Below are 17,794 nucleotides of genomic sequence, written 5' to 3' on the forward strand. Positions count from 1 at the left end.
TAGGTAGTATATATCGGCATGGTGCTGGGAAGTATATATCGGCACGGTGCCAGGAAGTGTATATCGGCACGGTGCTAAGTAGTGTATATCGGCACGGTGCTAGATAGTGTTCATTCATTCATTCATATCTTTATTCCTCCAAATTTGAAGAGTTACAAATGACATAGATATGGGTTACAATAATAGATACACAAAGGGCATAAGTATAAGGTAAAATGAAAAAGAAAAATACATGGAATCAAACAAAAAAAGTTACATGATAACATGATATATGAAGTACACTACGATAAATAAAGACATACACAGGACTATATCAAACAGCAAGGGAACATGTATGTAACGACAGGACTGTCAAATTGCCAGGATGAACCATATGTGATACGAATGCATATGGTTTACATATCTGGCAGACTATCGTCGTTAATTAAACGTAAGAAGGGATACTTTTTCGGCATAAATACAACAATCTCCTTCAAATGGTGTTAGGTAGTGGTTATTCCCGCTATACTTTTTCAATTACTTCATGTTAATGTTTACTTTGCTCACATTTATTTGTGACGATTTTGAGCCAAATCAGTTATTATTGAATTATTAAATACAAACGATTTTTTGTTCTTATAGTTTTTGTTTTCCAAAGATTTTTCAACATATAGATACAAAACAGGCATTCGTATTTCCACACTCTCTTACACACATGTTGACACTTTATTCACCCACCTCGTTATTTTGACACTTTATTCACCCACCTCGTTGCCGCCGTCGTCGTCATCATGTTATATTTTTATACATATTACTACATGTACACTTGATTACAGAACCAAAGCATACACTGCACTTAATAAAAACAAAAACATCGACAGATACACCCACTCCTATATGCTTTCACTCACACACACTCACATACACTCACATACACTCACACACACTCACATACACTCACACTAATACTATTATATAACAATTGTGAACTTTAAGTACAATTTTAACATTTAAGATAAGATTTAAGATATCAATCTTTGGACCAAACTCGAACATACCCGCTTTTTGTTCAAATAGATCATTGAAACTTCAACAACGTTTCGACAATGATGATTTCAGGAAATTGTTAAAAGGGTAAGGCGTTTAATCAAAAAGGGTAAGGCGTTTAATCAAAAAGGGTAAGGCGTTTAATTGAAAAGCAACTATCCCTATTATGATAAATCTCATACAGTTCATCCTGGTTTCTTTTCTTCGACAGCGTACAATTAAATACATATAACTACTAAAATATATTTATCATAAGCATATTGATGTGCTTAATATGAAAAGGCAAAGCCTTAAAAGAGCGAAGCTTTTGTTGATCTCTGATATTTACTGATTAAGAATACAACTTTCAGAATGAGATAAGATAAACTTTATTAAAAGTCGGCTAGTCGAGGAATAACAATAAAACACAAGCTCTAATGAGATTAAGACCGACATAACAATAGGGAGACAGGGGCAAGTTCGGCCTTTTTTAAAATTTATGTCCGTTCTAATAAGTATGGCAGCACGTCCGTTTTTGAACATTATTTACAAAAATGTAACTATCCTCTCGGAAGATCGGATGGCCGTAAGTTCGGCCCCCATTGGAATCAGCTTAATTACGACGTCATAAATCATGCAACGTCAGATTTTACCGCCAACTCTACACATGTTTATGTGTTACATGGGCCGAACTTGCCACGGTATCATTGGCGGAAACTGTCCGGGCCCAAATTGATATTTCAATACATTCTTATCATTTCAGCAATATGGTAGTGCTTGGCTTGGCTTTTATGTATATCATTTGAAGCTGGCAGTGTCTTACACGTTTGACTGTAAAAAAAAGTAGCAATTCCGTTTCAAAAAGTTCGCATAACTAGAAGCGAGATCATGATTTTCTTTCTACCTCTCAAAAGTATTTTCCTCCTGTTAAGTCATTTTACATTAGAGTTTTCCTCGACAATTTTTCGTCGTTGAATGTCCAGCCAACTACACTGCTAAGATCCTTAAACTTGTAAATATTAGCTCAAAAACAAAAAATATCAGGGATGGCCGAACTTGCCTCGGTTTACCGTATGTAGATTTTTTTTTTATATCATTGATGATTGGTAAAATGTATTCACAATAAAAAAAAATTGCATCAATGACGACATTTTCTTCCAGTCAAAACTAAAGTAGATATTTATTCTTGTGTTTATGATGGGTCGGTGGCGCAGTGGATAGCGCGCTCGCCTTCACCAAGATGGCCGGTTTCAAACCCGGTCACCTGCCCGACCACGCGGATTTTCTCTGGATACTCCAGCTCCCTCCCACATTAAGAATTAAACCCACTGCGTGCTTTCCGTCAGGGCACCAAAAGAATGATTGAGATAAGCTGGGGGAAAACTGTTTGGTAATTAGTTTACTATAGAAAAATAGTGCATATTACATATTTGACGATTAGTCTACGTAAATGTATAGAGATGTTAGTTAAAAAATGAAATTAAAAAACAACAATATTGTAATACTTTGATGTAACTGAAAGTGTCTTGATATGGATATGTAGTATCAATTACTTTTCCATCCTGAAACACCGGATTGAATTTCAAATTGTGTAACTGTCACCGAGGTTTGACAGGTAATGATGCCAAATAAAATTACAGTTTCTGTCTGTAACTAGTTATAATTCGGCACGCGTTGTGAAAAAGTAATACGTTGCTGAAAAAGGGCGTTGCCCTTGGGTTGGTTGTCTGGGAAACTATTGTTAATTTCGTCATACATGCATTTTCTATTGCTTCTTTTATGAGTGGTGACATAAACAATGTAAAGACTATATCCAGACTTTCAAAAAATGTCAATTATTTCGTTCATATTCTCAACAAATGGAAATCAAAAGCTGATGAAATTTTTGATGATCTCTTGTTTGAGAGAAGAAAAAACTACAGAACCGGGTTGATTACAAAAAAGATCTTCAGAAAATATCCGCATTTTTACTTTTTTGTGCCTGTTGAAGAACCACCAGCAAAGAGATAAATGCAACGGACATCAGTTTCAGAATTTTCCGTTTATTTTTCATCCTTCCGGAAATAACCGATGAAGGCCGATGGATTGTGACGTGCTTGTGATATCATAGTATGATAATCTCTGAACGAAGTTTCATGCATGTTAGTATCAAATTTTATGTGATAGACTTTTTTCACTCCAAATGTATATTATTTTTTATCTGTAATAAAACATGGGTATTGTTTTCATTATATGAAGATGTTAATGGATGGGTTGAAACACAATTGTCTTTGCTTTAAGGATACACTTCCGGTTTCCCCACTGGACATCTACTTCCGGACGATTTTTTTTAAAGGCAAGGTGTAGAAAGGGGAAGCAACTCTTCATACGCACGCATGTGTTACCTTTAAAGAGCTTCGCTCGGACCCTTCGGCGCCCGAGAGCTACGCTCTTATTAACATTCATGATCAGAGTAAATTAAAATGCATGTAGTTTTTTTAAAAACAGCTGTAAACCATGTTGATGCGGATAATTAACTTGCACTACTGTTGAATCACGCGCATTTCGAATACCCTTATCAAACCAGGTACTGACGAACATTACCTAATATCAATAAGAGATCGTTAAATGGAAAGAGCTACATTTGTAAGAATTTCTTTTGTAAGAATTTAAGTCCGACATCATAGTCCTTCTCCTCCAGTGCTTGTATTGAGGTTTGGAAGCCATTTTTTTGCTAGGAATAATAAAGCCTGACTTCATTCAAGAATTAGTATTTAGTCTGAAAATCACTTTTTAGGTAGGAATACAAATCGGAAGCCATTCATAGCTTTACATCACAATAGCATGAAACTGCATTTATAACTTTCCTCCGAATCGTTTGAGCTTTTGTATAGGGAACCAAATAGTATGTTTCCTTGTATTGCCTGTTACTTCTCTCTACTTCACACCTTATATGCCCATCAAATACACTACATTGTACACTCCTATACGTAATTTGCGATTTCTAAAGAATTTCAATTAACGTTTATCACCGTACATTTTCCGGGTGATTGTTTGGAGATATTAAGGGGTATGATGTCATACGCTCCTAACTTTCTATATTATGTTCAAACAGTCAAGCTGCTATTCAATCTATTTTTTGTAAGATTTTCAATATTGCGATTTTAATTTGATTTTCAGATAATAACCCCACCCCTTCACCTGATGCTAAATACCTATTGAATTGTTCTCCGCGTTTGTCGTTGGTCTATGGCAGTAAGGAGATCTTCGGTCTCCGTACAAACCGCTATACAGCGACGGTCATCCCAATTAACGTGATCGTCGCTCTTGCGAAGATTTGTATCACCTTACTTATAAGTATTAACGTCCGAACCATTAGCAATGCTGCACTTTCACGTTTTCTTGTAATTGTTTTTAAGTAACATCACAACATTAAAAGGAATAATCCCTTTTGTTTTCAGCGAACTTAGGAACCGGGAAACTAACGACACACACATTTTATTTTGAGATTAGGTAGAAAAGACAATCAATAACAATTTTCATTATTTGAAAATATTTTGTTGCAACGTAAGAATTTGTAATGCAAGTGCCGACATGAAATTTAAAATACCATCATGAGTTAAACTAAAGGTTCCTGCCAAAAGTATGCACAATTTCCTGTTTTGGCCCAAGTGTTGCTTCTGCGTGCTGTCCAATATTTTAATCAAGTTCACTACTTTCCTTGTTACTATAATGTATATAGCCTTGTGAACATGTACATATAGCTGAAATTAAAACCGGTTGGCGTCAGTACAAACTAATCAAGAAAACAGCAGATAAAGACAATACATCTTTACAGGGGAAAACAAAGAAGAATTATATCTACTGTTTGAAATATATATTTATATATATATATATATATACGGTGTTCACCGATTCAAAAAGATTTGACACGAACGGAACGAGAATCTGATAAAACAGAGACAGAAGCCGATACGTGTTTTATCGGGGATGATTGTGATCGATCCAGCGCTATGTGTAAAGCATACTGGCGCCAACATAATGTCGCCTATATCTGACTTGTTAGCCTCAGCCTAAAAGTCTTACGCTACTCGTATTCTCTCGACTCAACAGGAATTGTATTTCTATTTTCATTTGAAATAATAAAACCAAACTAAAATCATACCAATATATTGGAATGATCTGCGTGCTGATTTCTATACCGTTAAGTCTTTTATTTCAAATTTCATGCTGGTTATTCATAACATAGTAACATTAACATGATGACACTACTGCGTTTCTTGCGATTTGATACCTTTTAGAAACGGCTATTAAACTGCCTATTAATAAAAGAACACTCCCTCTCCCACCTCATTCAAAACAAATACTATCCCCGCTGCCTCGTGCCGTCATGGTTGGGTGACCAAATGACGCAGGTTGCGGTCATCCCGGGTATATCTGTCCCATGAGGCGTCTTTTTTTATTTTTTGTAAATGAATTAGAAATATGACTCGTACCATGCATTGTGCTGATATCTGAATACGTCGGCAGGCGTGTTCGTTTTGCTGTATTTGTGATTTTTTTTTTTGTAGCAGGCCGATATATAAACCTAAAATATGCAAAAATATCACGTCATATTGTGTAACGAGCATTTAAAATAATTACCCATTCACTAAAAAGTCATATATACCTCCGTCTGGCACATTTATAAGCTGTCGATCGGTTACGTAACATTGTTACCGTCTGTAACATTAAACCTTCTCTCTTTAGATAGACGCCTACATTCTAAAGGTAATATGAAAACAAGACAGCTGTCGCTTCCTGCATATAATCGCGGAATTCATCCGATCCGACCGATATTTACCAAGATATTTTACACTCATGACACACGAGGTGTGTTACAAAGGTCAACATATTAATACATTTTAATTACATGGTGAAGTGACTACAGATTGTGTATGCAACATGTAAATATATAATGCTACAGAATAATAGCACTACATTTATCTTTTGTCACTTAACGACTTATTTTAGGTAAAACATGTAAATTACAAATAGAAATCATTCCGTTAGCTTAAAATTGCTTGGGTTTGTAGTGTAATAATTATCGATATATATTTTTCTTATTGATGATATATAAGTATTTTGGTATTTAAACAATCACTTATACCTGTTTGACATAAAGGGCATAGTCTATCTGATTTTGGAGTTGCATTCCAGCGTCCAGTCGCTATTGGGAAATTTAGATTAGACGTGCGGAATTTACAAATAGTTTCCCTATCTTTTTCATTAAGTTTTGTTAGATATGATTCATACTGAAAGTGTGTCTTAAATATGGAGTAGAATTTACCACGAGAAGAGTTTTCTATCTCTTGGAACCATTACTGTATAAACTGATATTTTAACAGCTGTTTAACTACAGCTTTGAAATGATTTCTATTCATAGTACAAGTATTTTGAAAAATCCACAAATTGCTAAAATCTAACTTGTTTAATAGATCTTTTATGTAATTATGCCATTTAAAATGCAATTGTTCATTTGATTGTGAAACATATGTCATTGTGTATATCAGACTAGATAACTTGCTCCTGCCAGTTAACAACTTTAACCAGAACATGATCATTCTCGTCTTGATTTCTACTTCCAGAGGATATCTTCCGGTTTCTCCATAGATTATGTAATTCGGAGTAGAATTTTTCACATTCATGATTCTTTTACAAAAATGCAAATGCATTCTTTCTATGGTAACAGTGTTTTCGAATCCCCATATCTCACAAGCATACTATAGGATCGGTGAAACAAGAGAATCAAATAACTTAAGTTGCAAATCAACATACAATGGAATATTTCTTATTTTCTTGTACAATGCATATAGTGCCTTTTTAGCTTGTTCAGTTATTTTTGTTTATGCTTTACTAAATGTACCATTGCTATTAAATAAAATGCCCAGATATAAATAAGAATTTTGGACTTCGATATTTTCTTCACTCAACTTAAACACATATTGTTGTCTACGTTTTCTTTTTTCAAAGATGACGACTATCTTTTTCTGTACATTAATAGTTAACTTCCAACTTCTACAATAGTTTTGAAACACACTCAGGGCATGTTGTAACCCTCCGGTGTCTCAGCCATAAACACAGTATCATCCGTATACAGTATTACAAATAGTTTAAGATACATTCCAATGTTAATTTGACAAAGTCTTTCTACATCATTAAGATATGCAACATCATTTTGGTTTATAAAATCGTCAAGATCATTCAGGTATAGGGAAAACAAAAAAGGGGATAAATTTTTCCCGTTTTAATCCGACATTGCAAACGAAAAATTCAGAAATTTCATTTCCGTTTTTAACACATGACTTGGTGTTAAAATATAAGATTTGGACAACCTTATTTTTTTTTCCATTTATGTTACTTTTTAACATCTTTTGCCGTATAGCTCTATAGTTGTCCGGATCGCAAGTTTCTCCTTTATTTTTATAAATAGGCTTTCTTATTTTAACTGTCCAAGAGTCTGAGACTAATCCAGTATTTAGTATACTGTTGAATAACATTGTATATAACGGCATAAAGTTAGTTAATTTACTCTTGATATGCTCATTTGAAATGTCATCCTTTCCGCATGCTTTGTTATGTTTTAAACTATTTACCGCATGTTTACTCTCCTCCTCTGAAACATCTTCGTCTAGTATTTGGTAAAAAGTATTATTTTCTTCTATAGTGTTTTAGGATTACTATTTGCAGATTCCCTGATATCCCTTTCCATTTTATGCTGATATTCCATAAAACACCTATTCAGTTCTTTTCTATATTGTTTACTCTTATTTCTCAGGGCTTTTTTTTTTTTTTTGATTATTTGATTTTTCACTAATTTATACTTACTCTTGGCCAAGTGAAACTCATTTCTCAGTTTTCTACATTTCCCAGTATACCATGGTTTATTAGTTGTACATTTATTACTCTTGCGCATGTCTGGATATCTTTTACCGAACGCCTTATTAGCTGACCTTGTGAAGAGGTTACCTATTCGACTCACAATGTCGTTAAGTTCGGTGTTATTAATTTGGTCCACTGGTGTATCATGGACATCTTTTAATGTATCACTAATTTTGTTTACACCATCTTCATTATCGTTTTTTATTACGTCTACAAATATATTACTTTTCTCACAGTTCCATTTGACATAAGACATGCTATTAGAGCTGGGGTTACCGTGGCTGTTATTTTCATTATTAATTCCATGTAAGACGAGTTCAATACTACAATGGACATCTGATATTAATGGGTTGAAATCAATAACTTTGAAATTCTTAACTTGTTTGAACAGATCTGAATATAATAACACATAATAACCTTACCAACATTTTTATCATCACCTAGTCTTCCATTTGCTATATACAAATTGTTTAATTTACAAAAATCAAGGAGCTTGTATCCAAAATTATTGATCTTAGATTAACATTCAATAAACCTTTGTAGTGGTACATTACTCAACCTTAATGATTCAAAATCATACATAAACGAATAAAGATCATCATTTCTATTGATTTCAAGTATTTCTGCAAGACTTTTGTCAGGTTCCACAACATCTTGTCGTAGCTCTGTTTTAGCATTAAAATCGCCTATTAGTGAAACTTTGGTATCATCTTGACAAAAAAAGTAACATTTCTTTTTCAATATCAGAAAATGCCTCAGGAGAAGAGTATCTAGAGTTTTCTGGGGGTACAAGTACATCATGATCAAGTCGTAATACATGCTTCTGTATAATTACCCATTGTACCCACTCTGAATCACTTTTACAAAATTTCAAGTGGGGATGTTTTTTGTTTTTTTTTAATCATGACAAATCCACCCGAATTTTTTTCCAGATTTTTTCTATGTTTCGCTTCATACATGTACTCATCAGGTACGTCTAATATATCAAATTCATCCGTTTTACTTTCAACGCATATCAAGATATCATTGGTCTGTATTAATTTTTCGAATTCTGGTAGAATTAGGTTGGATTTAAATCATTGTCTTTATAGTGTCTAAGCTGGCCTGTCTGAAGTCGAGGACAGTACAAGCGCCTGGTCCAAACAGTGTCTCTAAAGTGTCTAAGCTGGTCTGTCTGAAGTCGAGGACAGTACAAGCGCCTGGTCCAAACAGTGTCTCTATAGTGTCTAAGCTGGCCTGTCTGAAGTCGAGGACAGTACAAGCGCCTGGTCCAAACAGTGTCTCTATAGTGTCTAAGCTGGCCTGTCTGAAGTCGAGGACAGTACAAGCGCCTGGTCCAAACAGTGTCTCTATAGTGTCTAAGCTGGCCTGTCTGAAGTCGAGGACAGTACAAGCGCCTGGTCCAAACAGTGTCTCTATAGTGTCTAAGCTGGCCTGTCTGAAGTCGAGGACAGTACAAGCGCCTGGTCCAAACAGTGTCTCTATAGTGTCTAAGCTGGCCTGTCTGAAGTCGAGGACAGTACAAGCGCCTGGTCCAAACAGTGTCTCTATAGTGTCTAAGCTGGCCTGTCTGAAGTCGAGGACAGTACAAGCGCCTGGTCCAAACAGTGTCTCTATAGTGTCTAAGCTGGCCTGTCTGAAGTCGAGGACAGTACAAGCGCCTGGTCCAAACAGTGTCTCTATAGTGTCTAAGCTGGCCTGTCTGAAGTCGAGGACAGTACAAGCGCCTGGTCCAAACAGTGTCTCTATAGTGTCTAAGCTGGCCTGTCTGAAGTCGAGGACAGTACAAGCGCCTGGTCCAAACAGTGTCTCTATAGTGTCTAAGCTGGCCTGTCTGAAGTCGAGGACAGTACAAGCGCCTGGTCCAAACAGTGTCTCTATAGTGTCTAAGCTGGCCTGTCTGAAGTCGAGGACAGTACAAGCGCCTGGTCCAAACAGTGTCTCTATAGTGTCTAAGCTGGCCTGTCTGAAGTCGAGGACAGTACAAGCGCCTGGTCCAAACAGTGTCTCTATAGTGTCTAAGCTGGCCTGTCTGAAGTCGAGGACAGTACAAGCGCCTGGTCCAAACAGTGTCTCTATAGTGTCTAAGCTGGCCTGTCTGAAGTCGAGGACAGTACAAGCGCCTGGTCCAAACAGTGTCTCTATAGTGTCTAAGCTGGCCTGTCTGAAGTCGAGGACAGTACAAGCGCCTGGTCCAAACAGTGTCTCTATAGTGTCTAAGCTGGCCTGTCTGAAGTCGAGGACAGTACAAGCGCCTGGTCCAAACAGTGTCTCTATAGTGTCTAAGCTGGCCTGTCTGAAGTCGAGGACAGTACAAGCGCCTGGTCCAAACAGTGTCTCTATAGTGTCTAAGCTGGCCTGTCTGAAGTCGAGGACAGTACAAGCGCCTGGTCCAAACAGTGTCTCTATAGTGTCTAAGCTGGCCTGTCTGAAGTCGAGGACAGTACAAGCGCCTGGTCCAAACAGTGTCTCTATAGTGTCTAAGCTGGCCTGTCTGAAGTCGAGGACAGTACAAGCGCCTGGTCCAAACAGTGTCTCTATAGTGTCTAAGCTGGCCTGTCTGAAGTCGAGGACAGTACAAGCGCCTGGTCCAAACAGTGTCTCTATAGTGTCTAAGCTGGCCTGTCTGAAGTCGAGGACAGTACAAGCGCCTGGTCCAAACAGTGTCTCTATAGTGTCTAAGCTGGCCTGTCTGAAGTCGAGGACAGTACAAGCGCCTGGTCCAAACAGTGTCTCTATAGTGTCTAAGCTGGCCTGTCTGAAGTCGAGGACAGTACAAGCGCCTGGTCCAAACAGTGTCTCTATAGTGTCTAAGCTGGCCTGTCTGAAGTCGAGGACAGTACAAGCGCCTGGTCCAAACAGTGTCTCTATAGTGTCTAAGCTGGCCTGTCTGAAGTCGAGGACAGTACAAGCGCCTGGTCCAAACAGTGTCTCTATAGTGTCTAAGCTGGCCTGTCTGAAGTCGAGGACAGTACAAGCGCCTGGTCCAAACAGTGTCTCTATAGTGTCTAAGCTGGCCTGTCTGAAGTCGAGGACAGTACAAGCGCCTGGTCCAAACAGTGTCTCTATAGTGTCTAAGCTGGCCTGTCTGAAGTCGAGGACAGTACAAGCGCCTGGTCCAAACAGTGTCTCTATAGTGTCTAAGCTGGCCTGTCTGAAGTCGAGGACAGTACAAGCGCCTGGTCCAAACAGTGTCTCTATAGTGTCTAAGCTGGCCTGTCTGAAGTCGAGGACAGTACAAGCGCCTGGTCCAAACAGTGTCTCTATAGTGTCTAAGCTGGCCTGTCTGAAGTCGAGGACAGTACAAGCGCCTGGTCCAAACAGTGTCTCTATAGTGTCTAAGCTGGCCTGTCTGAAGTCGAGGACAGTACAAGCGCCTGGTCCAAACAGTGTCTCTATAGTGTCTAAGCTGGCCTGTCTGAAGTCGAGGACAGTACAAGCGCCTGGTCCAAACAGTGTCTCTATAGTGTCTAAGCTGGCCTGTCTGAAGTCGAGGACAGTACAAGCGCCTGGTCCAAACAGTGTCTCTATAGTGTCTAAGCTGGCCTGTCTGAAGTCGAGGACAGTACAAGCGCCTGGTCCAAACAGTGTCTCTATAGTGTCTAAGCTGGCCTGTCTGAAGTCGAGGACAGTACAAGCGCCTGGTCCAAACAGTGTCTCTATAGTGTCTAAGCTGGCCTGTCTGAAGTCGAGGACAGTACAAGCGCCTGGTCCAAACAGTGTCTCTATAGTGTCTAAGCTGGCCTGTCTGAAGTCGAGGACAGTACAAGCGCCTGGTCCAAACAGTGTCTCTATAGTGTCTAAGCTGGCCTGTCTGAAGTCGAGGACAGTACAAGCGCCTGGTCCAAACAGTGTCTCTATAGTGTCTAAGCTGGCCTGTCTGAAGTCGAGGACAGTACAAGCGCCTGGTCCAAACAGTGTCTCTATAGTGTCTAAGCTGGCCTGTCTGAAGTCGAGGACAGTACAAGCGCCTGGTCCAAACAGTGTCTCTATAGTGTCTAAGCTGGCCTGTCTGAAGTCGAGGACAGTACAAGCGCCTGGTCCAAACAGTGTCTCTATAGTGTCTAAGCTGGCCTGTCTGAAGTCGAGGACAGTACAAGCGCCTGGTCCAAACAGTGTCTCTATAGTGTCTAAGCTGGCCTGTCTGAAGTCGAGGACAGTACAAGCGCCTGGTCCAAACAGTGTCTCTATAGTGTCTAAGCTGGCCTGTCTGAAGTCGAGGACAGTACAAGCGCCTGGTCCAAACAGTGTCTCTATAGTGTCTAAGCTGGCCTGTCTGAAGTCGAGGACAGTACAAGCGCCTGGTCCAAACAGTGTCTCTATAATGTCTAAGATGGCCTGTCTGAAGTCGAGGACAGTACAAGCGCCTGGTCCAAACAGTGTCTCTATAGTGTCTAAGATGGCCTGTCTGAAACTTATAGAGACGCTTTATGAATTTTAAAGTAATCTGGGGACGTGGAGAGATTATCGAACAACAAGCATGCAGAAGAATGGTGTTACATACCGAAAATTGAGAACTCCAAAAGCCGTTATCTGAAAATACATACATAAACGTCATTGAAATCTATGAAAGAGGAGTTAAAGGTCATCAAAGAGGAGTTAAAGGTCATCAAAGAGGAGTTAAAGGTCATCAAATAATGAAGATGGTAGGATTTTAACCAGAAGGAAGATGGAAGTCTGTGAACATGCGAGAGTGTAGAAAGATAAGTCGAAACAATTGCAATTCATCTTATTTAAAATTTCCACTCTATTATACACGAATTCCTTTAGAAAGGAATGGATAAATGCTATATACCTCAAATGACGGGAAAAGCCGATTTTCAATGGGGGGAGCAGATCTCTTCAAGGGGGCTGCAGTCTTTAATGAAGAATTAAGTCGACAAATGAGCTGTTGTACTTTTACAGTTCATCGTACTTACAGATACAGTAACTGTTTGTATACTATTAAGGAATGCAGTTTATCTGCAATACAACATTTGATAAAAAAAAAGTTGATTACCGAATTTATGAAACATTTAAGTAGATATCCATGAACTGTACTATGCCTGATCTGTAATACCCATTATAATAGCCCCACCACTTAACGTAGCCCCACCCACTTTTGTAACTCGGGTACAATGGTGGTTGACACTGTCGATGCATTTTTCAACATCAGCTCTTAGAATACCGCATGACCATAAATTTTACTTTAGATCAAAGCCTATTTCCATTAAGGTAATGTTCCCAGCTAGCAAAGCGAACGTTTAACACGGAGCAATTATTATGCTTGGAATAGTCACAACTTGGATTTCTGTGACTTTTCTGTGATTACAGAACCCCTGTATTACCGGATTGCTTTAGTGTTGCAATCACACCAGTACAAGTTACCAGACGTATGAAAGCGGATGTGATCGAATTATTCAAAATTATGGAGGAAATTGACATTGTAGATCAGGACAAAATGTTTATAAGAGCGCGCCCCGTTCAAGAGGAGAACAAATAAGGCCATATACAGTAACTTCTTTAGCAATAGAGTTGTAGAGGTGTGGAACAGTCTACCCGATAATGTGGTCAATTCTCCAACTGTGGACACTTTTAAGAACAGACTGAATACATTCTGGTCGGATCACCCAACAAAATTCCGCGCAAGTTGTTATTCCTGACATTAGTAGGTCTATCTATACGCACCGGAAGTAAAAAGTGTGTTTAACAAGTATTTTAACATATATTCAAACGCACCACAAGAAGCTTACAGCTTTCAATCGGCGTCATCGCTATATGAACTAATTGAACTATATGAGTTACACTAATATGCGATAATAGAAAATACAATTAGAGATTTCTGTTTGCAGCAAACTTTGGAGAAGTGGTAATAGGGGTAGACTACTTAATGTAAGTAAATCAATTTATGATAATGTACGTTCATGTGTAAAAAGGTAAATTATCCGCCATGTTTGATTTACATGTCGGATTATTACAAGGGGAATCGCTATTTCCCATGTTTTTTTCATTATTTGTTAATGATATGGAAAGTGAATTTATAAATTCTAATTGTCAAAGTTATGAATTACAGTTATTAAACCTGTTTATGCTGATGTATGCGGATGACACAGTTTTATTTTCGGAGGATGCTACCGATCTTCAGCATATGCTAGATCGTTTACACCCATACACTGAGAAATGGAGTTTAAATGTTAATATAGAAAAAACTAAAATTATTGTTTTTAGAAAAAGAAAAAGAATATAACCTTCTGAAATTTGGACTTTCAATGGTAAATCGATCGAAATTGTTGATAAGTTTTGTTATCTTGGATTAGTTTTTAACTATAATGGAAGATTTACTGTAACACAAGATACATTAGCTTGTCAAGGACGAGTAGAATATTACCACTTAAAAAGAAAAATGAAAGATTTTGCCCTTAATACGGAAACTATAATGTCTTTATTCGATACATATGTTGCATGTATATTGAATTATGGGTGTGAAGTTTGGGGGCATAATGTATCGCCACAAATTGAAAAAATCAATCTCCTTTTTCTCAAAGACCTATTAAATGTTAAGAAAACTGTCAATACTTCTATGGTTTACTTTGAAACTGGGAGATATTCATTATATGTGCAACGTAAAATGGCCATAATGACATATTGGGTTAAAAAAATTAAATACTAGTAACTGTGTTTTAAAATCATGTTACGACGCATTAGTCGAATTAAATATCAGAAAACTTAATTGTAAAATTAATTGAGTTTTGAACTACAGAACTATGTAGTTTGGGTTTTGATTATATTTGGACTTGCCAATATGTACAAAATGAAAATATTTTTTTGCAAATGTATGCTCAACGTGTTCATGATGTATTTATCCAAGAATTACGCTGTGCTTTTGATGCATCTTCAAAATGTTATTTGTACAAGCATCTTGTTGATACCTTTTGCGTCCAGTTCTATCTGACTAAGCCTTGAGTCAATTTCGCATGCAAGCACACAGTCTTAACATAGAATTTGGGCGCTATATTAACATTCCAAGAGGTCAGAGAATATGTACAGTCTGCGATTAAAATGATGTCGAAGATGAAGTACATTTTGTACTACTTTGTCCTGCATATTCTGATTTAAGAAAAACATACATCAAACAGTTTTATTATCCACATCCAAGTGTCTATAAACTAATAGAATTAATTACCTGTAAAAGTGTTAAATCTTTAAACAGACTGGGTAAATATTTGTGGCACGCTGCTGCTAAAAGGAAAATTCTCCTCGCTCAGTTGTGATATTATATTTAAATATTATTTGAAACTACTTTGTTATATCAGTGTACATGTATAATAATAGTTATTTAATATTCGTTAATAGCGCGTTAAATAGTACTTTAATGACATCCCATGGTTCTTTCTGGCTGTTTAAAGTTATATGTAGTGTTTTCATTATGATGTCATCATTTCATGACGTCACATATATACATGTACAAATGTAGTAACGTCTCACATATGATTATATTGTTATATATTGTCCTTTTCACAACTTAACGAAAAATCATGCTGTAAAACTGCAAGTGATATCATTATTACATGTCTGTAGGCATATATATATTTGAATGGAACTGTCCTCCACCATCTTGTTCATCACATATGAGTTTTGAATATTTAATTATCATAGATCAATGACTCAATCACACAATAAATGTTTTAACAACAACGTATTTGGAAGATCTTGGCCACAGTATTAAATAATACATGCAAAGCGTACACCGCAGTTGGCGTACTACAAAGCACAATGCAATGCTATCAAAAGGATCCTGGGTACAGACATCCTCTAATGTCAAGTCAATACAATTCAACAAATCAAACACTTGTTTCCAATCGTCAATCACGGAAACTTCAACAATGATAATACTGATTTCCTTTATGTAGCGACATCCGCCCAATCGTACCGATTATTCAGGAATCAGCATCAAGGAAATTGAACTTGCAATGACCACATAACAGCGATTACACTTGCAAAGTCACATAATTAATAACATCGACACACAGAACACCATGTTCTATGGCTCTTTAAGGAACTGTGACCGTTGATAAGGCTGAAAATACAATAGAAAAACCGCAGAAATAACACAGCTTAATACGAAACAAAGCAAAGTATTACACTTTTATAATAGGGTGTGGTGGGTGGGTGCATCACTATTTTAACATCAATTCATATGGATGCTCAAGGTTACCCGACTAAATTCTGCTTTGACATTTCTTTAATATTTGACCTCACCATTGAACTCTAATCTCTCATTAAAACGTGACATCGCAGAAGAATTCCGCGCTGTGTTTAATTCCATGTCCTTATCATTAACCATGCACCGCCCGTTTAAGCGATAACGACACCAATGACACATGACATTTTCTTTAAACTTAAGCGCTTACTTTGAACTCTGATCTCTCTTTTAAATACGGATGTCACCATTAGATACTGATGTAACCCTTAAATAGTGAGGTCACCATTACATACGAATGTCACCATTAAATACGGATGTCACCCTTAAATAGTGAGGCCACCATTAAATACTGATGTCACCATTAAATACTGATGTCACCATGAAATACTGATGTCACCATGAAATACTGAGGTCACCATGAAATACTGATGTCACCATTAAATACTGATGTCACCATGAAATACTGATGTCACCATGAAATACTGATGTCAACATTATATACTGATGTCATCATTAAATTCTGATGTCATCATTAATATTGATGTCATCATACATACTGATGTCACCATTAAATACGGATGTCACCATTAAATAGTGAAGGGATATGACGTAAGACTGTCTCTCTGATGTGTCATCAAAGGTATATTTTTCTACCCGAAAAAGATTTTGTGGACTCAGAAAGGAAGGAGCTAAGATTACAATGACAATATCTCGAACTTATTTTAGCAATTCCTTTTATACAATAAACATTAAACGTAAGCTATTACGCACGCACTCCGAGACTACGTCAGATCGGTAACGTCCATCACCTTACATCAAACGAGTAACTAGGTCACACCTTCTCCTGCCTTATGTCATGAGATATATTGACATTGTCATTTCATAGATATTTATTTCACCAAGACCGAGCTAATATTTGTCTTTGATGGTGTGCAGTACCGGTGACGTATCAAAGTCAGATTGTTGTGGAAGCTTGCTGCCAGCTCCTATCATAGCAGCGAGTAAATGACTTTGTCTGCGAGGGCAAGCAATTCCGTTCCAAGAAAACCTAATACTGGAAATGTGTGGTAATTTGGAGATATGATGTAAGGGATATGGACAAGATGAAATGTTCTCCAATATATTTTTTCTCGATTGATATGAAGAGACATGTCTTAATGAGAGACGGTAAGATGTGCCGTGGACAATAAGCCGGGGATTTGATAGAGAAAACCTTGTCGCCCCTGGAAAACTGTGAAATTAATTTGGCCAGGTTTGTGTGTTCGGTGCTGAGACTGAGTCGCGTATCCTCAGGCCACGTGTCAGGCCAGTCTCCCTAAAGAACAAAGACATTCTGCACCAAGGGACATAACTCCACACTGTACTCACCAAGGGACATAACTCCACACTGTAATAGCTCAACATCAAATAATCTTTATTAATAGTAATAGTACAGAAAAAAATCTTTTATATCCAAACTGTCTGTGGTTCTGATTAAGAAATTAATAAAAGATCAACATAACCACTTTTAAAGAAAACGTGCTTTTATAAGCTTTGAGAAATTGTACCAAAGCCAGTAGGTTTTATCTGCAAACATTCATACGTTGTGTATTTGTGTCTATGTGAATGTTATATTTTGACCGGTGATCTACGTTGTGTATTTGTGTCTATGTGAATGTTATATTTTGACCGGTGATCTACGTTGTGTATTTGTGTCTATGTGAATGT

The sequence above is a fragment of the Mizuhopecten yessoensis genome, unplaced genomic scaffold, assembly GCF_002113885.1.
Source record: "Mizuhopecten yessoensis strain PY_sf001 unplaced genomic scaffold, ASM211388v2 scaffold10415, whole genome shotgun sequence".
Lineage (NCBI taxonomy): Eukaryota > Metazoa > Mollusca > Bivalvia > Pectinida > Pectinidae > Mizuhopecten > Mizuhopecten yessoensis.